Here is a 23,343-nt window from a genome sequence, read left to right as displayed (position 1 = left end):
TTCTACAACACAAGTGTGCACTGGTGTGTGTTCAGCGTCTCTTTAAGATCATCATTTCTGATAACAGCTTTATTGAAAAGGTGCATTGGACACACTGAACCGAGCACTATAAGACTCGAAGAATTAATGATCAATAATTGCATGTTTTTTTTTTCAGGCCTGCGGAGTCTATTTTCTGTTAATACATGATGAGGAATACTTTTAGACTATATCAGAAAAATATGTAACTGCCAGGCAAGGCAAGTGATTCAGGGTACTAAGCTATGCTTAGTTGCATCACCCTCAACTACACAATTTGAAATACGTTGTTATTCAGTGAACAAACACAGCAAGCTGGGCCTGAGAAACAAATGAAGGAAGAGATGGAGAAACCAAGAATGAGTTTACGAGAAGGTAAATGCACAAAGGAGGGGAAAGAGAGGAGATGGGAAGAAAGAGAGAAGACTGGGATAAAGAAGCCTAAGAAATCTTAATTTCTCCTGTGCTTAGAAGTGTTCACAACAGTCCTGCTCATGTTTAAGTCATGTTTGCTCATCAGGGTGTTTATATCGAGGCTTACAATATGCCTAATCCCTTTATCCTATGAGAGTAAAGGACTAGCTCTTCAGATCTAGCAAAGATTGATCCCTTCTGACAGACACATCACAATCCCTCCAGCAGATGTAAACTCCTCTCCCCTACACAGACAGACTTCATCTTGCAGTGACATCCTCTGGTAGCCTGGCCTCAGAGCAGGTGAATCTCTCCCAGCCTGTATGAATAAAGATAGATCTGAGGTTGTGACTTGGCGGGCACTGAATGGAGGAAAAGGAAGTTGGCTGTGTTGCTTTTAACTCTTGGTCTGGCACCAAGATGTTTAATCTTCTCATTCAGGGAGAATTTGAAGGTCACAGCACAAGACAGCCTAGTGACATTGCATTTTGGCAAAATTAAATAAGAAAACAACATAACATATTTGAAGAGAAATTTTGAGAGAGTGAAATCACTGAAAAATGTGCACTTTCGATCCACCTCTCCCTAAACTGGAGTTGGGAAGAATGTACCATACAACCTGGACCAGAAGGAAATAAAAAAACATGTACACTGGCTAGAAGTTCTACAACCCACCCTCTAGGGTCCTACCCTCCTCATTTTACAGGTCTTCACTTCATAGCAGTGGGTGAACTGACATCCTCCTAGCTGGAAACCTGCTCTGGATGTAGTTGTCCAATGCACTATAACATCCAAAATTTGCATTAAAGATCTGCATGCTTTGGTGATTGGATTAAACTTGTAAATGGCAAAGTTTTGAAAATATAGTTTTAACAGAAAATGTGAACTGAAGAAGAGTTTGGTGGAAGCTCGAAACCTTGTCTCTTTCACCTGCAGAAGTTGGCCCAGTCTTTTACATTACCTCACCCACCTTGTTTTTCTATCTCACAAGGTCACAGCCTAAATACATTAAAAATGCAAACTGCAAGATAAACATTATAAACAAGCTACTTCTGGATAATGGTTGGAATTTTAATGCAATACAGGTGATTTCTAAGAAATCAAACTACATTTACTAATCCTCTTGTGAACTGTTGAGCATGTTCTTTCTGAAAGATGTTTTCAAAACATTTAGTCTTAAAACTTTATGATCTTTATGTGTATGCATGTGTACACACACACACACACACACACACACAGTATAAAGAATAATGGGGAGGTTTGTTATGAAGATAATACAAACTTGTTGGATTAGTTCCTGCCAAGGCTGGCCCCGGAAGGGGAGGCCATCAAAATAACAGAGAACTGAAACATTGAAAACAAACTGTTTAGAACATATATTTGTGTCAACTTAATCAGGTCAAGTTCGCATCATGGCAGTTGTGAAGAAACAAAAATACTAAAATGTAGCAACATCCGCATCAGGGTTTGTCTACGCTACAGAGCACTATACCAGCATAGCTATATCATCATAACTTTGCCGGCATAACCCCACAGTGTAGACATAGACTACATCCCCGGAAGGGGTTTTTCCAATTGGTGCAGGAACACCACCTCCGCAATCAACAGAAGCTGTGTTAATAAAAAAATTCTTCTGTTGATATAGCTGCGTCTACACTGGGAGATAGGTCAGCATAGCTATGCTGATCAGGGGTGTGATTTTTTCACACCCCAGACCAATGTAGCTATGTCAAACTATTTTTTTAAATCTAGACCAAGTCTCAGGCAGTGCAGTGCTCTACATACATTGAGCTTTTATCTTATCTATTTATTTTAGTGCCTAGTCCTAAATATACAATTTGGCATAGTGCTTACTGTCATGAGGACTGCCAGTGAGTTCAATGACAGTTGTCCTGCTAATAAGAATTATGCCTAGTAATGTTTACTGGATTGGAGCCATTGATATTTATAAAATGCCTATAAATATGATGTCTAAGCACTAGTCCCACTGAAGTCAATGAGATTTTGCAACTGACTTGAGCGAGTCCAGGATTTGGCTCATTGCATGTATCTAAGGGCTTGACTACACTTGCGAGTTACAGTGCAATAAAGGAGCCCCGGGCGCACTAGCTCACTACCCGTCCACACTGGCAAGGCACGTAGAGGGCTCTGTCTCCATGGCTACAGCGCTGCTGGTATTCCACCTCGGCGAGGGGAATAACGTTTGGTGCATCCCCACTGGAGCGCTGCGGCGCCACTGTGGACACCCTGGTCTGTTATTGCACTGTGATCAGCCTCCAGAAGTGTCCCACAATGCCTTTTCTAGCCACTCTGGTCATCACTTTGAACTCTACTGCCCTGCCCTCAGGTGACCAACCATCAGACCTGCCCTTTAAATTCTCTGGGAATTTTGAAAATCCCCTTCCTGTTCACTCAGCCAGGTGGGGAGTGTTCTCAGCGAATCTTTCCAGGTGACCATGCCTCCATGTGCCAGGTGATCCCCAGTATGGAGCAATGGCGAGGTGCTGGACCTCATCAGTGTTTGGGGGGAGGAAGCTGTCCAGTCCCAGCTGCACTCCAGCTGCAGGAATTACGATACCTTCAGGCAGATATCAAGGGCCACGCTGGAAAGGGGCCATGACCGGGACGCACTGCAGTGCAGGGTTAAAGTGAAGGAGCTGTGGAATGCCTACTGCAAAGCCCGTGAGGCAAACAGACACTCCAGTGCTGCCCCTGCGACCTGCTGTTTCTACAAAGAGCTGGATGTGATACTTGGGGGTGACCCCACCTCCATGCCGAGTACCACCATGGACACCTCAAAGGCCAGTGCAACAAGGCAGGAAGAGGAAGAGGAGAAGGAGCAGCAAAGAAGGAGCGAGGGTGCTCTGCTGGACGAAGACACCCTGGAATCCCTAGATGCATGCAGCCAGGAGCTGTTCTCAAGCCAAGAGGAAGGTAGCCAGTCGCATCGGCTGGTGCTTGGGGAAGGACAAACACCAGAGGAGGTTCCCGGTAAGCAGCTTTTATTTTGGGAAGGAAGTTATTCGGTGAGGGCTCTTGGGCCGAGGAGGTCTAGGGCTGAATGCATGCCTAGATGTGGAATAGGGCGTTGATGTGCTCTCTCACATCACGGTAATTGACCTCAGTGATCTCTTCAAAGGTCTCATCCAGAACTTGGGCAATATGCTTGCGCAGGCTTCTCAGGAGAACCACTGTGGTCCTTGTCCCAGTAAGGCTAACTTTTCTGTGCCCCGAGGGGCGGGGGGGACCATTGCTGCACACAGGCAAGCTGCATATGGGCCAGGGTGGAAGCTGCATTGTGGTAGAAGACCCTCCCTTGCTTCCCTGGTCACCCTCAGCAGCGAGATATCTTCCAGGACCAACTCCTGTGGAAAATGTGAGGACAGTGTTCAGTATAGAAGCCCCCATTGCTGTTGGCTCTCCCCAAGGCACAGAAATCCAGAGGACAGTACAGCCGTGAAACAATCAGTCCCCCTTGACCCTGTGCTTACTCACCATTTTGGGGCTCCCATGGGTTATGTGTGCTTGCTTTGAGACAGGCAAATTATGCTATTGTGTAGACTGTGCTTGCCCTTGAGTACGGGGGAAACATTGCTGTGTCTGGTGTGAACAATGCTGCCTCTGTTACGTGTTGCATTTTGCCTTTCCAGATGCAACCTTGAGATCTCAGCCGTCCGTGTTATCAACGTCCAAGAGGCTGCAAAGAATCAGGAAGAGACCACTTAGAAGCAAAGAGGACATGCTGCATGAAGTCATGCAGCATTCAACTAATGAAAATAAAAAAGTACAGGAGTGGCGGGAGAGTGAAAGGAGGGTCCACCAGCAGAATGTGGATCGCTGGCACCAAAGCACAGAGCGGCTGATAAGCATCATGAAGCACCAAGCGGACTCGATCCAGGTACTCGTAGCCATGCAGGCAGAGCCCTACCGCTGCCCCCACCCCCAGCCCTTGTCCCAAAACTCTTGTGCCCCCATGTCACCTCCAAACCACTTTCCCCAACATCCAAGTTCTTACCGCCACCCACTGCCTCCAACACCTGTAGCTTCGCCACCCAGCCCTGAAAACGATGACCCGTACCCACGGCACTCAACCCCCATCACCATGCAGTATAGCCATCCTGAAGTGCAGCACGCATTGCACAGCACTCCAGACAGGACATACGCAAATCTGTGTTTGTACCGTTCCCGCCCCACCCCACCCCCTTGCCCTTTGTGTTTCCCAAGCAGTCCCATGAAAGTGGCTTTTCTCATCCCAAAGTTCCGCAGTCACTGCTCATCATCCCAGACTTGCATGACGATGTGATCCCACCACTCAGTGCTTGTTTCCCGAGCCCAAAAGCAGCGTTCCATGGTGGTGAGCATGTCTGTGAATGCCACAAGCAAACTTGTGTTGTCTGCGTTACTCAAGTTGATATCACCATTGGAGTCCTCACTGTCACTCTGAATCTTAAGGAATAACTCGACTGCCAAACGTGACGTGCTGGCGAGACTCATCAGCATATTCCTCAGCAGTTTGGGCTCCATTCCCGCAGACCGAAAGGGAAGACAGAGTGCGCAGTACGAAAAATGTTGAAAGATGGTGCCAAATGTGGACGGAAGCAAAGGGAATGCTGGGATGTGAACCGATGCATCACGGGGCGTTGGGACAGGACCCAGAATGCTGTGCTCCCCCCACCCCCTTCCCACAAGCCACAGCGCCAGAATGGGAAGATTTCAGCGTAACAGCCGTGTTAGTCTGTATTCGCAAAAAGAAAAGGAATACTTGTGGCACCTTAGAGACTAACCAATTTATTTGAGCATGAGCTTTCGTGAGCTAGAGCTCACTTCATCGAATGGGAAGAGGTGCTCTGTGGGGTAGCTGCCCATAATGCACCACTCCCAATGCCACTGCAAGTGCCGCAAATGTGGCCACGCCAGTGCGCTTGCAGCTGTCAGTGTGGACAGACTGCAGCGCTTTCCCTACTGCGCTCTCCAGAGGCGGGTTTAACTCACAGCACTCTACATCTGCAAGTGTAGCCATGCCCTAAATGTTAGACATATACAGCTGTGCTGACTTGTATAAGTAGTAACTTTCCAGAGAAATAAATTATTTTTACTATCCCTAGTCAAAACATACTTTCTGCATTTATAGCCTTGTTAGAATTATCCAGCTGGGAGGAGTAGACCTTGAACAGAGAGAAATGACAAAAATGAAATTATGCTGAAAAATTAAAAATTACTGATGGCATACAGATTTGATGACTGGGGGCACTCAGAACTATGATGTCAACATCTTACCACAGGTAGCCTTTAAATGTATTTCTGTGTCTGCAGATCCCTTATTGGGAGTACAAATCAGTTGGGAAATACACTCCAGTACTACTTTATCTCAAGAGACCTAAACCCAACATTTGAAGGAACTTTCTCCACAGATGTCCATCTGTATCCAGTCACTAAGTACAGCAGTCAGGATGTACAAAGCTGATATTTAATATTGACTGTTGTTGATCTTGTTGGGTGGCAAGTGGTACACTTCACTGCATCATTTTAGGCCCTGATTCAGGAAAATATCCCTGTTTAGGACAGCATTTAAGCATCTGCTTAAGTTTAAGCATGTGTTTAAGTTCCTCTGAAGTTAATAGTACTTAAGCACATATTTAAAGTTCAGCATGTGCTTAAGTGCTTTCCTGAGTTACAGTCTTTATGTCCTTTAGCCTGATCATTCTGTTACCAAGTTATTGACAACTCTGAATTTTAACTAAAACGAATTTTAACCATGCCATTAATACTTTTTAAATTCAGCAACTTTAGCTCAGTGTTTTGAGTGGGTATGTGCTAAAAAAACCCAACCTATTTGATATTAAACTTGGACTTCAAAATAATCTTTCAGCACTAGAAAGGTATTTTGGAAATTGTATAGAACATTGGATTGATTTCATCTCAATTTGTGAAGACTGGAGACAATATGGTCCCATGCATGACAAAATAGAATTGTTCTTCAACATCTGGAATCCCATAGTATAGGTAGGCCCCTTGTTTAGGGCCTCATCCTCCTTCCACTGATTTCAGTGGAAGTTTTTCCATTGACTTAGCTGGGAGAGGAATGGGTCCTTTAGAAGCATCTGTAAGACAGAGCCTCTTTCTTATGTTCCACTGGGACACCGTACATTATGAAGTAGTTGTTGGTCATCACAAGTGGCAGAAGCTGGCCCATGATCACACTAATACCTTACTCCAGGAATAGTGCCATTTCCCTCAATAAGACAGCTCAGAGTGAGGTACTACTCAACATGAGTGAAGTTGGAAGAATCATCTGGCTTGTCATATCATGGTGCTAAATTGTGTTTTGGACATCAGGCCCACAGAGGGAAGCAACCCCCCATTTTATATCCCTGTGGAGTATAATTTTAATTTCAATCGGCCCAAAAAGCCAAAGATGTTAATGTGACCCTGTCACTGTCTAACATGAAACAGTATTAGACAAAGTTCAGGATTTGGTATTCAGAGAGCTCAGCCTGGCAAAGAGACACCATGAAACATTCTTTAGCCTTTTATTAAAAGGATACAGTACAAGAATGAAAAACAGTTAAATACCATATATTTCAAATGCTTTAAGTAAGGCTTTTATTTTAACAGCATTCCTTGTTCTCTTACCTGGAAAGAGTCTTTAGAAGGATCCCCTCCCCACTTTGACAGTCTCTTAGATGGTGAGAACTGCCCTTTTTGGAGAACAGAGAAGAAGTTGGTTGAAAGAGGCTGGAGCTATTGTTGTTAAAGTCCACTCCCATTTTCTAGAAAACATACACACACACACACACACACACTTAAAATGCAGCTTCTGTCTTTGCTGTTGACTTTTACTTGCCACCTCACTGCTGGAGAAACACAGGCATGGCACTTGGTCTTATTAGCCACTCTGAGACATGGCAAACTTGTACCAGCATTGGGCTGTGTAGGGCATTGATTCTAGTTGTCCTTCTGGTCACAGGCTTACAGTAATGTTGCAAAAGTTACATTATTGCCCAGCTAAGCCAGATTCTTATTAGACAGAAGGCAAAAGGAGAGGGATAGGAAAGGGAAAAAATAAAGTGGGGGAGGAATTGGAAAAGGACACACAACAGGGGAGGGGGGGGGGTGACAAAAATCTCACATCCCAGATGCATTCGGTATTTAGCATGAGCCTGTGGAGATGGAGGAATCATCTGGGTCCCTCTCTCTGCCCTGGTCTGGTCTGGTCCGGACATCTCTCAGGATCAGGACAGTGAAGGCACAATGCTGGATTCTGGGGACCCAGGAGAGGGTGGGGTGGGAGCTATGAGAAGCTTGCTTCTTCCCCTTCTTTAAGTCAGCCAGTATCATGGTAGCCAGCTTTCCGCTGCCCAAAGTCTCTTTTTGAGAACCCCAGAAAGGGAATAATGGATGGAATAGCTGGTCCTCTCATTATTTTGTTCACATTAGGCATAATATCCGACATGCCATTTTTGGGTCACTGATTTCCAGCCACTTCTCTTCTTTATCCGATATGACCTTAACACAGTCCTTGAATTATATCAGTAAGCCTTTTCATTTGGACTAATTTAGTCTGTCTCCCTTTCGCATTTCTCCCCGCCTTCCCCCCGCAATCAGCATTTATCATTATATGTGATAGGAGCATTTCGTAAACTTTTATTCACTTTCTCCCAGTTGAGCTCATGATTTGGGTAAATTTGTAGGCCCGATGATTACAACTGCGGGATACCCGACTTTGGACCGTCCAGGCACACAGCAGTAAATTGGAGTTTGTGCACATGCTTACTCCCACTTTTGGCATAGATCAATGGCTCCCAGATACATTAGCCAGAATAGCTAAACTGACATGGAAGGTATGATAATTTGCTGCTGGCATAAGCCTCAGAAAAATGCTAACCCCTCCCCACCTCTTAATGTGCTCCTGAAGCAAGGGGGAAGCAGAGAAGGAATTATGCTTCAGATGTGGGCCTCTAAGGATACAGCTACATTTAATCTGGGAGGTGTGATTCCCAGTTTGCATAGACGTACCCTCCTTAGCTCTGCTCAAGCTAGCACCTAAAAATAGCAGCGTGTCCATGGCAATATGGCTGGCATCTCGGGTTAGCCACTTGAGGATGTACCCAGGGATTGCACTCTGACAGTTAGCTCGAATGGACAACCTGTGCCACTGCAGACTCACTTCGTTTTTAGGCCCTCGCCCAAGCAGAGTGACAGCAGGTACATCTGTGAATGGGAACCATATCTCCCAGCTCAAATGTCGACGTATCATAGTCACAGTTCCTTCCTGAGTTATTCCGAGGTTGGTGGAACTCATTCACCATCCTGTGCTCAGGACTGGTTCAGAAGCACAAGCTAGTCCTTGTCACCTCTTTCTGTGTGTTTAATTTTGCATATTTGCATTAGGCAAATCATTTTAAACATAAAAAGTAGGAATTATTCAGAAGAATCTATATTAAAGTTAAATAATATTTCCACTTGAACTTTCGTGATTGGAAGGCAGAGAAGCCTTCTGGAAGCACTTGCTGCTTTAAATAATGGTGATTTCACCTTTGACTTATTCCTTTGCAAACTCAATTTTTTTTTTAAAAGATACAGAATGGTTGGTACTAGAAAATAACAGGCATACTATCTCTTGTATTACAGTCATCGTTTCTTCAATATCATTCATGTACAATATGCTGTCTTAAAAAAAGGAAACAAACCACTTGGGAACTATACCAACCTAAAACAACTGTGTAGTGAATGAAACAGGAAAAACAAGTTCATTTACAAGGACAGAAAGTGTGTCAGAGGCTAGGCAACACAGAGAAACAAACCACCCCTCACTGCTCAAATCCCATTATTCCTATTCTTTCACATCACCTCATTAGTTTAGCAGACACCCCAACACCTTTTTGGTTCATCTGTTAACAGGACAAAGTGCTGGGTTTTGACTTACTCTGTTATACTCTCAACCAGCTCAATCAATTTGTTAATGAGATTTGGTGTGAAAAAGAAAAGTAGAGAAACAAGTGTAATTTTACAACACCACATCTGCAATTGGTAATTTACACGCCAATAAGTGGCACCTGCCGATAGCAGCTGATAAACTTTCTGACAATTATTTGAAACAGATAATTTTCTCAAAAAGAAAAGGAGGACTTGTGGCACCTTAGAGACTAACCAATTTATCTGAGCATGAGCTTTCGTGAGCTACAGCTCACTTCATCGGATGCATACTGTGGAAACTGCAGAAGACATTATATACACAGAGACCATGAAACAATACCCCCTCCCCCCACTCTCCTGCTGGTAATAGCTTATCTAAAGTGATCACTCTCCTTACAATGTGTATGAAAATCAAGGTGGGCCATTTCCAGCACAAATCCAGGTTTTCTCACCCCCCCCTCCAAAAAAACACACACACACAAACTCACTCTCCTGCTGGTAATAGCTTATCCAAAGTGACCACTCTCCCTACAATGTGCATGATAATCAAGGTGGGCCATTTCCAGCACAAATCCAGGTTTTCTCACCCCCCCCACACACACAAACTCACTCTCCTGCTGGCTATAGTTCATCCAAACTGACCACTCTCCTTACAATGTGACGTAAAAGAATAAATGGACACAAATCAGATGTCAAGAATTATAACATTCAAAAACCAGTCGGACAACACTTCAATCTCTCTGGCCACGCAATTACAGACATGAAGGTCGCTATCTTAAAACAAAAAAACTTCAAATCCAGACTCCAGCAAGAAACTGCTGAATTGGAATTCATTTGCAAACTGGATACTATTAATTTAGGCTTAAATAGAGACTGGGAGTGGCTAAGGCATTATGCAAGGTAGCCTATTTCCCCTTGTTTTTTCCTAACCCCCTCCCCCCCCGACATTCTGGTTAAACTTGGATTTATGCTGGAAATGGCCCAGCTTGATTATCATACACATTGTAAGGAGAGTGGTCAGTTTGGATGAGCTATTGCCAGCAGGAGAGTGAGTTGGTGGGGGGGGAAGGGGGTGAGAAAACCTGGATTTGTGCTGGAAATGGCCCACCTTGATTATCATGCACATTGTAGGGAGAGTGGTCACTTTGGATGAACTATTACAGCAGGAGAGTGAGTTTGTGTGTGTGTGTTTTGGGGGGGGGAGGGTGAGAAAACCTGGATTTGTGCTGGAAATGGCCCACCTTGATTTTCATACACATTGTAAGGAGAGTGGTCACTTTGGATAAGCTATTACCAGCAGGAGAGTGAGTTTGTGTGTGTGGTTTTTGGAAAAAAGGGGGGGTGGGGTGAGAAAACCTGGATTTGAGCTGGAAATGGCCCACCTTGATTATCATACACATTGTAAAGAGAGTAGTCACTTTGGATGGGCTATTACCAGCAGGAGAGTGAGTTGGGGAGGGGGGAAGGGTGAGAAAACCTGGATTTGTGCTGGAAATGGCCCAACTTGATTATCATACACATTGTAAGGAGAGTGATCACTTTAGATAAGCTATTACCAGCAGGAGAGTGGGGGGAGGAGGTATTGTTTCATGGTCTCTGTGTATATAATGTCTTCTGCAGTTTCCACAGTATGCATCTGATGAAGTGAGCTGTAGCTCACGAAAGCTTATGCTCAAATAAATTGGTTAGTCTCTAAGGTGCCACAAGTACTCCTTTTCTTTTTGCGAATACAGACTAACACGGCTGTTACTCTGAAACCTGTCATTATGTAAGATAATTTTCTGCATTTGAGACAAGTGGATAGAAATTAAGTAACAAAGAGGGAAAGGCACAGCCATGGACTTGCAGAAGGAGATAGCCATTCTTGGGAATCCACACATTGTACGGTTGTGCCTTGATGTCACTCTGGACTTTTGCCTCTAGATTTTTTTTTAAAGTGTGGCTTAGCACAAAGCTGCCACAGATCATCCTTGTTCGTTATAGCCAGTAGTGAAACGAGGTCACATGCGCTGAAGAGCAGATACCCCCCAGTGCTTTAAGCCATCAGGAGTTGGGCTGTCAGATCTTCGAACAAGAAATGCTTCTGTCATGTTTATACAGCTCAGCCCCAAGGTTTCTGTAAAGGAAAAAGCCATCACTTCATTCCCCTCCCACAGCTCTGCCCATTGGCCTGTGAACAATACTTTTAAGGCTAAATTAATGCAAACACTGTGTGCAGTGGCTTGCTATGAAATGTTGAAAACAACAAGAACTTACTGTACTACAGCTGTACTTTTATATGTAACAGACTTGAGATGTCATGAAAGTGCTGAGAGACTGTTGCTGTCTCCCATAAACAGGGAAATTATATCCTTAATCAAAGCACTACTGCCAGTGTCGAGAATACTATAGATTTCAGTAAGCTTAGCTGTGTTTTTTACTGTTACTATAGATTATAGCATGTAGCATCAATGTCTAGTAGATAGGGCTCTGCACTGGGACTCAGGAGATGTGGATTCTGTTCCTGCTTCTGGCATTGAGCTGCTATGTGACCTAGGTAAGTCACTTCACCTCTTTGTACCTGTGCTTCCCCTCTCACTCTGACAATCTGAATAGACAAGGCAGACTACACTCATGAGCTGAGATTGCCTCACTGTACTCTGTGTGTACTCTGATCTCAGTTGGGGCCTCTAGGAGCTCTTGACATACAAATAATTACTAACTGTGAAGAACAGTTATTCTCATGAGGTTCACAGGAATGGCTGGAGTCAAGCCCAAGGAAGCTTCCAGACCCTCCATAAGAAGTGATAGCCATATTTGTCCCCTGGCTTTAGAAATGCTTTCAGTACACAGAGCTGAAAGTCACTGCACTTAAGACCTTTCTCTGGGTGCAAAATCTGTCTGTTATGCCACAAGTGAGGAGGGTTCCCTGGCAGCCTAATCCATACTACTGTTCTGCATAAAGGGGCAAGATTTGAAGGGGAGACAGACACCTCCTACGCAGCATGCAATATGCCCCTTTCCCACTCTGCCCATGTACATCCACTCATTGATGGCATGGAGAATCTGTCTTTTATTGCATGGCATACCACTGAAATCAGTTCAAGACATGGGCATAATGAACCAGAGCTAAGGGGAAACGTAGGATTGCTTTGCCCTTGTGAAAGTTAAAGTGTCCACTGTTTTTGGCTGTCTCTCATACAGAGCACCCCAAACTGAGCCACCTGTAATTAGTGAAATTTGGGCTTACGTCTTTTCTGTATTAATCTGACATTTCTACATCCCATCTGTCAACCTCCACTCTTCAGTAGGAGAGCCCTGTGGCCAGTTTCACACCAGCAAAGCCCTATAGGTATAGTCAGAGTGTGAGGTCTCCCTGATATTTCAAAGGCAGTGAGTTTGAATTCTGTATTTATCCAAGGGAAGTGGTAGTAGGCAACTCTCTTGCATTTTCAGGATAAAGGACAAGATGGCCTAATGCTGTAGATCTTTCCTATCTCTGATTAGCACAGGAAAAACACAATTATTTTTGTTTACTGCCAATAACCATAGCGTGACACTGCTTTATTTTAATTTCTTAAATGATAACTTGCTTCCTTTACCTAAGAGGCAAGCATTTTCTGGAGGAACAGGATGGGAGGGAGTGGAATGGGACTCTCTTTATATCTCATATTATTCTGGTTAGTAATCAGAGGCAGTCTGATAGAGAACAGCTGCTAACCTGCATTGCATCCTAGTAGCTCTGTGTCAAATACATAGAAAAGCCCATGGAGATTAAAGGTCCTTTTGTCAAGTTGAATAATGCTTTGGATAATTACGGGGGTGGGGCAGCCATTCTTCAAATTCCCCTAATGAAAAACAACATTCACACTACAATCCAGAACAGTGGCGGTGATTTCCATTCTCTCTAAGCTCTCATCATGCTGATAGTTACACAAAACAAAAAGAAAAGGAGTACTTGTGGCACCTTAGAGACTAACCAATTTATTTGAGCATGAGCTTTCGTGAGCTACAGCTCACTGTAGCTCACGAAAGCTCATGCTCAAATAAATTGGTTAGTCTCTAAGGTGCCACAACTACTCCTTTTCTTTTTGCGAATACAGACTAACACGGCTGTTCCTCTGAAACCTTACACAAAACAGTGGACTTAATGCTCCCTGCATGTGACAATCCCCATGCGTGTACTTCCAGACATTTTAGGGATGTAAACAGAAACTACTCCTCGGTGAATTTTTACTGGTTTCAGAGTAACAGCCGTGTTAGTCTGTATTCGCAAAAAGAAAAGGAGTACTTGTGGCACCTTAGAGACTAAGGTGCCACAAGTACTCCTTGAATTTTTACTGTTTGTGCTTTTTTGGGATTGTGTTGCTTTATGCACAGTGTCAGCAGCATCTCAGTGAGCAGCATAATGCTGTACTCTTCTTCTTTCTCCATTATTATAACCACCAGAGACTACCTGCTCTACTGACTCTGCAGCAGGGGAGAACTGTTTCTGTGCATCTCACAACGTGCCAAGGCACTACCATGATACAAATATTAGCAGCCAACTCTCAAGCAAGAAGCTTTTTTCTCTCTCCTTCAGTCTAATGCAAAGCCAACAAGAGAGAGTTATAGGCTTACAACTGAGTAATATGCCAGTCTTCCTCCGTCCAGCTGGCATGATAGAGTGAGAGCATCACAGGCCCAGTGCCAGACCCTACTGTAAGCCAAATAACTTATGCCCCTTTTGCACGGTAAAAATGACAACTGGGATGAAGCAACATAAGCAGCTAAGACCAGAATACTGATCTACACCGATGGCATTCAACTACCACATTGTGCTCATCATGCCTATATAGTACAATACTTTGGTGAAATCTAGGGGGAATGATAATACTGTAAAAGTTAACTTGTAATAAGTTCCTTGACTTATGTGAAATGGAACAATCATCACAGTCTTGTTCTTAGTAGACAGATGGTGCAGGTTGGCCCTAACTGCCATCCTTATCTGACAGTGTCAGTAGAGAGACTAATGAATGAATAGTCATGGAGACTGAAATACCCTCTTAGCCCCAGAGGTGATCCCTCCAGGCGAGGATCAGGACATTTTGTCAGGGGAAGCTTACATTGCCAGTGCCCAGGCTGTTCCCTGTTTAGTCCTCAGTGTGCTCTGTCTTTCTCAAGCACTAACTTTAATTTTAAAACTAAATAAAATAAAGGGACATTTTCAGATGTTTTTTTACATGCCCCATTGCATGTAAAGGTGTCTTTTTCAGTTTCTAAGTACAAGTTAAGGCTGGATCCTGCAAACTGAACCATGTGTGTGGCCCTCTGTGACAATGTGGGTACCCACTGCCTTCAGTTGGTATCCACGCAGGTGGATGCTTGTACGGACATGGAGCTGATGGCAAGACTGGGGCCCAATGGCTCATTTGTCCGTTAGAGCCAGAGCTTTGCACTGAGGGAAGTACAGAGCTGCACTGGCAGCAACTCTAGGAGAGCGCCTCTTGGAACCTCTCTGCATGCAGGGGGAGCATGTCTACTGCTACCTCTTTTAAGGGGCTATGGGATGCTCCCTCCATGTGGCCTGCCAGCTCTGGGGGCTCCGCAGCAACTTGCAGAATCGGGCCCTTGGTAAAGTACATATTCAGGTGCAATTCAACTCAGTACACCTGTTTATATCCAACTAGTGTGAAGAGAAACTGATGCACAATTGCCCATTTTGTTATTTTAGAAGATGTCCCTTTTCAGATATGAATATAAATGTTATTGCTTGTAAATTGGCCTATGTGTGTTTTGTGATCTGTTTATAAATATAAATGAAGGAATTCTCATAAGGGAAAACCATACAATTTACCTACAAGAATTCTGTCAAAATGCGAGTTATCTTTAAGCTCTCTCCCTACCTTCCCCTACTTTCTTACAGGGCTTATATTCCTCATTTCCCCATTGTTGTTTGTCTGGAAACAGACCCTTCAAGGAGCTAAAGATTTAAAATTAAGTAGGTAAACAAACATATTTGTGGCTCACTTTAGATTTTAATATGGACCCGAACCATATGCATGGATGGTTTGCAAACTATTATGCAAAAAATCTATTCTTGTGGTATTTTTGGGTTGACTAGAAACATTAAAAAATAAAAATCATAGAGAGCCTCTTGTGATGAAATGGTTAGAACACAGGATTTGGATTCTGTTCCCAGCTCTGTCACAGATTTCCTGTGTGACTTTAGGAAAGGTATTGAGCCTTTTGGTACCTCTGTTTCCACATATGTAAAATGAAAATAACACTTCCCTTCTTTACAGGGATCTAGCATAGGTTAAGCAATATTAGATGTGGTAGTGTGGTCCAGCAAAAAGGCATTGATCTAGCACTTGGGAGACTTCACTTCTATTTCTGGCTCTGCTCTGTGATATAGGCAGAGAGCTTTGGTTAAAGTCTCTCTGCCTGTGTTCCCTCCAACATTTTTTCTATAAGCTTTTCACGGCCGGGGCTGTCTATTACTATGTGTCTGTACAGTGTCTTTCACAATAGGAGCCCAACTTGTTTGATGTAACCAGGCTGTATAAATAATGTTTATTATTTGCATACCTGTGGTATGGCCTGAGATCAAATGTAAGGTAGTGTAGCAATCCAAGTATTGTATTATGGTTATTTTAACTGAAACATACAGAGGTTTACACATTTAATTGTAAAGCCGAGTTGGAATTATAACATATAAGGAACTGTGTGCTAGAAAAGACAGCACAGCCGTTCATTCACAAATGTAGAAGCTAGGGCTAATTACAACCTGGGATCAGGTCTAGCAAGTTTTAAAATACTTTACAGATATTTCGTAAAACGTCTCTGAAAGCACTCCGACAAATAGAGTCAATGTTATACAATAAAACATTCAAGAAAAACTGAAACAAATCAAAATTCAAAGGAAAAGATGCAGTTGCAATGTCCTCTGGAAAGACCGCAGAAAAGAAGAGGGCGAACAAGATATATAACTCTATATAATTATCCTTATTTGCCTTCAGCATTCAAAATGGGCAGATTGAAAATATTTAACAACAGAAGACAATCAAGCATTGTTTCAAAAAACTGAACAGCACAAGGGATTTATCATCAGCTACAGGGAATATAGACACTGGGCGCGGTGGCATGCGCCTGTAATCCCAGCTACTTGGGAGGCTGAGGCTGGCGGATTGCTCAGCTGCAGTGCACTCTGCTGATCCGGGGTCTGGTACCCCTGACAGCCTGCCAGTGAGTGGCCCAAGGACTGGCTAGAATGACGTGTTGTGAACAGCGCTCTCTCTGTGACGGCTGATGAACTGATTGATCAAGGTGACAGGGACTATATCTTAATGATCTAATAAATGTGGAGGGCCTAGCCAATGATTGGAAAACCATTGTAAAAGTGTAAAAACCAGCAAAAGAATCTGTAATAATGTCTTCCACATATGATGTACCAGGGGCTATTCAGCAAGGTCTGCGGTAGGAAGGAGGTGGCTGGTCAGAAACTAGAAATACTTTAGGGTCTTTTTGCAATACTAATTGATATATATGATCTCACTGGAATGTGGATCATTGTAGGAAAAGACATAGCAGCTTGTCTCCAGTTCAAGTACATTCATATTTAAGCATTTGGGTTCTGATCCAAGGTCCATTGAAGTTCATGGAAAGTCTCCCATTGATTTCAATGAACTCTGGATCAGAGCCTAAAAGTTTGTGCCATCTCATTATGGTTTGCCTAGGCAGCTTGCGAAACATATGTACACATTTCTTATAATAAGACATGCATCTTAAAATTCCCCTCCTATCCCCGCAGAGATAAAGGAGGCTACACCTGACTGGCAAAGCTTTTCAGAGAGTCTGTCCCACAAATTAATTTGATGATCCTGTTGCATGGGTGAATACCGTAGAAAAGCATTCTTAAATATTAATTTTGATTTTTGAATGGATGTCAGTCGGTCACCCATGTTCACATCCTTTTTGCCTATCCTTCCCATAATTATTCTAGTGAAGGAGTTTGCTGGCGGGAAGTGTTTGCTGACACAGAGAATTCTAAACAAACATTGCAGAGTTGCACTTATAAAGTGAATTTTGTATTCACACTAGAAACTCGATACATTCATCCCAGACAACATTAGACAACACGGTGCGGGGAATGGCTCTGGGCACTGTACACCAGAGCTCCTACGGCTGATAGCACTGGGGAGATACATCAGTGCAAGCGCAATGGTGAGCAGTTTATCCACAATTGCCAAGATAGAAAGAGTGCAACAGCCAGATTTTCAAAGGTATTTAGGAGGTGCCTAAAGAGGCAGCACCTAGTGGGTTTTTCAGAAGAACCCACCTGTATCTTTAGGTGCCTAAATTCTTTTCAAATCTGGCCCCTTGCCACTAAATCCCAATGTCCCTCTGCAGAGCAAGGCCTTTCAAAAGGAAACATTAACAAGGCTACTTGATACACAAGCACATATATACTTTAGGAACATGCTTTGAAAAGACCCCTTCCTCTAGACTGCTTTAAGTACCTGGAAGTGATGAAGCATAAGCCTGTAGCTTCATGGATACCAATAATTTTCTCATGCAGTTGGCAACTAATGAAGCTATTGTAATCCCAAAATATATGGAGCTTCAAAGGTCCATACCGGAAGTAAACTAAGCAGAGAGGAAGGATAGTCTTGTGGTTGAGGCACCGGATGGGGACTCCAGAGATCTGTTCCTAGCTCTACCACAGACTCCCTGGGTAACTTTGAGCATGTTGGCTGAATCTCTTCGTGCCTCAGTTCCTTATATGTAGAATGGTGATGGCAATATTTCCCTACCTTACATGGGGGATGTGAGGATAAATTTGTTACTGGTGCTCAGGTCTTCAGTGAAGGTGACTCTGTAAGTACATAGTTAAAAGTGGTCATCTAAAATTGATTTTCTAAAAACCAAGTTACCTCAGCATAAAGAATGCAATCCATAGTATCAGTCAAATCACTGTTAAGCATAACAATGGTTCCATGCTTGCCATGTTCAGAGACTCATTTTCAGAAACTTAAAGAGTTTGTATTTCAGTTCCCTTCCCACTGGCTGGTCAATAAATAGCCATCGTCCCCTAGGCAATTTTTGGATTACCAGTGGTGCTGCAATAACACATCCTTTTGTCGTCAGAACTCAAGCAATCCTTGAACATCAGTCTTCCTCACAGTCCTCCCAAAACAAAGAAAAGAGGAGAAAATAATTCATTCCAACCAATAGAGACTTTAAACCTTTTACTTCTGAAAGCCTAGCTACAATTTGGGCCAGATTGTGACTGACCAGCATGGCTAATATGGGGTGGTGTAGGGCACAAGGGCCAGACACAGACACAGTCCCTGTGCTCCTGTGCACATGCAAGCAAGATACATGATTCATGTACACAATCATGAAATATGTATGCAAGTATTAGGTACACACAACTCAAAGTCTGACCCAATAATTATTTTATATTTATTAAGAACAGACCTTTGCATTCTGTAAGATTGCAGAATGTTTACTAACTTTATATCACTTCACCATTTTATGTTCCCCTTGGATGCAATTTTTGCAGCACCCTGCAATGCTATCCTACAGTTTAAGACAGGAAGTGAAATAGAATATTGCATGCAACTGAAATTGCAGATAAATATTCATAGTAAGTCAAAAGTTTTATGGTTCTTTTGTTGGGGAAAAAAAAAATCACATTTCCCATCAAGCTGAACAAAAGGGCCCAGTTGTGAAATCACTGGGAGTTGTGCACATAGTGAAATGTCTAATAATATGATAAGCTGTTATCAGGAAGAAATGCTGGTAGAAAATTGTGCAAATTGGGGACATTGCAGAAAAATTAAGCCACTATATACTATTTGTTCAACCATCCATAAATCACTGCATGTCATTCCCCACATGGTTCCTCTGTCTGACATTGATCCCATACTATGGGACAGCCCTTAGGTTTTTAAAAGCGAACAGAGGGTCCAGAATCAAACACTCCATTCATATTTAATTTGTTTATCTAGCAAAGTTGAATGAATTCATATAATATTGATGCGTAATGATTACACACTGCCTTGTTACTTCATCTGTAATGTACAACATAGTAATTATGAACGTTCTCAGCCTTGTTAACAAAACTCAGCTAATGACAGAAGTGAAAAACTGAGTAGCATTTATTATTTATTTATCATAAATACTTGTAAGATAAGTTATAATGATTTGCTTCTATCTGTTCCACCTATCTTGCATCACCTGTCTGTGTGATGGAAGTGGGCTGGAGCAGTAGTAAAAATATTACTGAGAGAAACCAAAAGGATAAATGAACAGTCTGAAGTCTGCGCTTTCAGTACAAAATCCATTGCCTACGTAATGCACGAATATCAGGAGATGCTCTGTTTTCAGCATTAACAAGCTGCAAGTAGTCTTGTATCTTTACAAAATAATTATGCTGGATTTATTCATCCCTGAACACAGTGATTTTTTCATGATGGGATACCATGGTAGTTCAGTGAAAGGATAATTTCATCTCACCCTGAAGCTGTGAAGCCCTAAAAAACTCCCGAGTCAGTCGATGTCAGCACATTCACAAGAACTGTCTATTGCAAGGTGTGTCTCCTACACAATAAGGCCAATGTCTGTTTTCCTAAATGTTACATAAGTGGGACAGAAAAGTCTCTTGCGTGATTTCCTCCAGGACTGTTTTCTGTATCTTTAGTAAACACTCAATGATCCCCAGACTCATCATTCTGACTGTTCACCTCTCCCACTCCTGTGCTTGTGCCTTCTTCCAAGCCATCCCCTGTTCCCAGTAGAACCTGCCAATCCCAGTGTGCCAGGCTCCCTCCCTCCTTGCACTGAAATCTTTCTCGAAGGGCCACTTCTGAAAATGCTAGCCTTTGTCGCCACTATCCCAATTAAAAATAAAAGTGTGTCCTGCAAGGTGAAATCCTGGCCTTACTGAAGTCAATGGGAGCTTTGTCATTCACCTCAGCAGGGCCAGGATTTCATCCTATGTCTTTAGTTGTGTCTTGTACAGTACCAAGCTCAACATCAGCATACACATAGTGCACAGCTTTGCTTTCTCTACACTCCACCCAAGCTACTTTCCTGACCTGTGTTTTCATTCAGTTTCCCACTGAGTCGCTCATTTCTGACTTTATGCCTCTTCTATACCATGATGTATATGGCCAGGTAGGCACCCAAGTGACCCTTTGGTGTATGAAAATTACTGAATTCAGACACCCGTTGGAAACTGTAACCCAACAGCAATAACTTACATTGATAAAGTATAGTGCCTTTCATCCAACAGGATCCCAAGGCACATCACCAACTTGACATATACAGGACTCAATTCATCCATTGTGAAAAATAAGGTGTCCCTGGGATGGAAAGTGGCAATTCTTACCAGGCTCTGTTAAACCCTACACAACAGTTCAGAACAGGAGGCAAATATTGCATCCAAATTAAAATGCAGATAAATCTTGCAAGGTGGGCAGTGCCTTCCGCCAGCCAATGACAGTTGAAGGCGCTGTACTTTGCTTCATGCAGGACTGGGTCTCATAGATTTTATGGAGAACTAGGTGCCTAATTACCTTTGAGGATCTGTCTGTAAAGCCGGGTGGGTCTCAAACTCAGGCCTGCAGAATTGACAGGCAGCTAACACCTCCACACTGCTACCCAGCAGCAGTTGTAACCAACTCATACTCCCCTACCCACAATCTGCTGCGGGCACAGACCACAGGAAGTCCCATCTCAAGGGGTTCAACAAACTGCAGCCTTATGGTGCCTGGTTAATTCCCTGCCCTATATAAACCCAAGGGGTGTTTCAGGAAGTGTCCATGCAACAGCACGGATCACTCGCTAGCTGCCATGACCACCCTGCATTTTCTGTTCCTGAACTCCTGGTATTGACCTCAGCTCTGACTTGAGCCTTGACTCCCACTTGAACCCCGGAATATCCACATGGACCCTAATACCTAGTATTGACCCTTAGCCTGATCCCCTACCTGTCCAGGTCTGCCCTTCAGCCTGATCATTGACCTTGATACCGACTTCAAACCTTGGTGTTTGTTCCTGCCACTAGTCCCGCCTACATTCGCCCAGGATCCTGACACTGGGCCCTAACACACATTGCAGGCAATGGAAAACTCACAGGCTTCATTCTTTCCAGAACTAGGCTCTGCATGAGGGAGAAAAAACTGTCACACTGATATGCAAAGCAAATCCTCAGGAGAGTTATTTTACCTTAACATTAGGAACAGGAAATAAGTGTGCATGAGTACAAATTAAGGATCATGAGATAGGGACTCTCAACTATTTCTTCTGTATTCTGAATAGTCTATAAATTCTAAAGTTTCATTTTAAAATAAAATTTGGCAAAAATTTCTAGAAGCGGACACTGTTTTGGGGATGCCTCTCTTTGGCCCTAAATCTCTACGCTTCATTGTAATGGTGCAGCCATCGTAACGTAAGTCAATCTAAAGCTCCAGCCAGATACTAGTAATAAAGATGAGAATTCACCACCGTACCCCATTCATCTCAAGGAAGTCTGAATTTTAGTGAGCAAAAACCATCTGAGATTTAACACTGCATCTGCCCTGACTCTCACCCCTGAATCTTCTACCACAGAAGCAGTTCAGTTATTCAGGGCTGAACAACTTTTATCCCAAATTGGAAAATATTTAAAAACAAGAAACACTCACCTCTATTTCTGAGGTGAGGCAGGCTGGATTTACTAGGCAATCTCCTACCTGGAACGGTTCTGCTGATTGATACTGCTATGACAGAAAAGAAAATTATCTTTACCTCCATCACAGCCCTGGCATGTTAAACCAACCCTGCCTGGAATTAATTTGATCCCTGGCTCTAACTGTCTTTTATATTAATGTCCCCATTAGACCACGGAAACTTTCATTAAAAAAAGAATCAGACTAGCAGTTTTGGTTGCTTTCATGGGAATAACTTTCACTAAGAATCAAAATGACTTGGTCAGTTGCAAAACATGCCAGGAGGCAGCAGTACTGTGCCAGTCACTTGTTAGCCATTGCAGAATCCACCTGTCTTCCTCTGAGTAGTCCGTGGACTAGAACAACCAGATTTTTTTTTCTTTCTTTTTTTTTTTTGTGACAGTGCTCCTGCAGTACAGTGCAGTGACTGGCTTTAGGACAAGAGGAGTCAAGGTGTCCTTTAGCCTTTCCTGGCTCCCTTCACAAGCATATTTCTCCCATTTTAAATCCATGTGGCAATCCTCTTTAGTACACGGGGACTGGAGAGATTTTTTTCCTCCAGTTTCGTGTCTAGATTTTGGCAATAGTACATACAGAGATTAACACTGTTTACTGTAGGTGTAATAAATAGCAACATTTTACTTTTCAAAATCTACCAGATTGAACTAAATGGCACATTATCAAAAAAACCCTCTTGAGACACGGATATCCTATACTCCACCTCCACAATAAAGTGTTACATCCCACTTAGATCCAAACACCTAACTGCCTCTGTTAGTGTAGACTAGGGTTCACATTCAAGATTGACTCAAGGTTAGGGTTTGGATTCAGGTTCAACATCATCAGCCTCTTTCTATGAGCTACCCATTTTGTGAGATTTCTGGCTGCATCAAAACCCGATCCAGGAAAAAGGCCCTTTTTGGATCCATTCAGAAAGTAAAGCTGCCGGTGCCGGTTGAATCTGGGGATTTGGATCTGAATTCTCCCTCCCTCCCACCCCCACCACACACACACAAATCAAAGGGGGTTGGATTAGAGATTTCAGTATTGGCCCATCTCCAATTACATATTATACAAAATCTTCAATCCAAAACTTTATTCCCCCTCAGGCAAAATTACTCAGTGCACTCACTGACCAGAGAAACCACACACCAAACAAGCTGTTTGCCAACTAAGCAGGAGTTTACTCTGCACAGAAATCAATGGGACTACTTGCAGAGTAAGATGCTATCAAAGTGGGTAGCATCTTAATATGAATCTCAATATGATTAGTTCCAGTGAAATACATGGGACTCTTTGTGGAGTCATAAGGAAACAA

At 43.1% G+C, this 23,343-nt stretch overlaps 3 long non-coding RNA genes across 3 annotated transcripts in view; 2 read left to right on the top strand and 1 right to left on the bottom strand.

Moving 5' to 3' along the window:
• The window catches only part of LOC142072206 (uncharacterized), a 72,028-nt gene that overhangs the window by 44,190 nt on the left and 4,495 nt on the right, over positions 1-23,343 (top strand). The gene's annotated exons all lie outside the window — the stretch shown is intronic.
• LOC142072203 (uncharacterized) overlaps positions 2,603-23,343 on the bottom strand; it is a 77,231-nt gene continuing 56,490 nt past the window's right edge. The window contains exons 3-6 of the long non-coding RNA XR_012668603.1: positions 22,002-22,073; positions 18,123-18,184; positions 3,928-4,129; positions 2,603-3,797 (exon numbers count right to left, since the gene is read on the bottom strand). This is a non-coding gene — a long non-coding RNA (uncharacterized LOC142072203). The remainder of the gene's footprint in view (positions 3,798-3,927; positions 4,130-18,122; positions 18,185-22,001; positions 22,074-23,343) is intronic.
• Positions 3,327-5,221, top strand: LOC142072205 (uncharacterized). The gene is made up of 3 exons (XR_012668607.1): positions 3,327-3,423; positions 4,083-4,330; positions 4,885-5,221. It is a non-coding gene; the product is annotated as an uncharacterized LOC142072205 (long non-coding RNA).

This window comes from Caretta caretta, chromosome 5 (genome assembly GCF_965140235.1).
Source record: "Caretta caretta isolate rCarCar2 chromosome 5, rCarCar1.hap1, whole genome shotgun sequence".
Classification (NCBI taxonomy): Eukaryota; Metazoa; Chordata; order Testudines; family Cheloniidae; genus Caretta; species Caretta caretta.
Note: the sequence above shows the minus strand (reverse complement) of the source record. Positions and strands in the feature narration are given on the sequence as shown.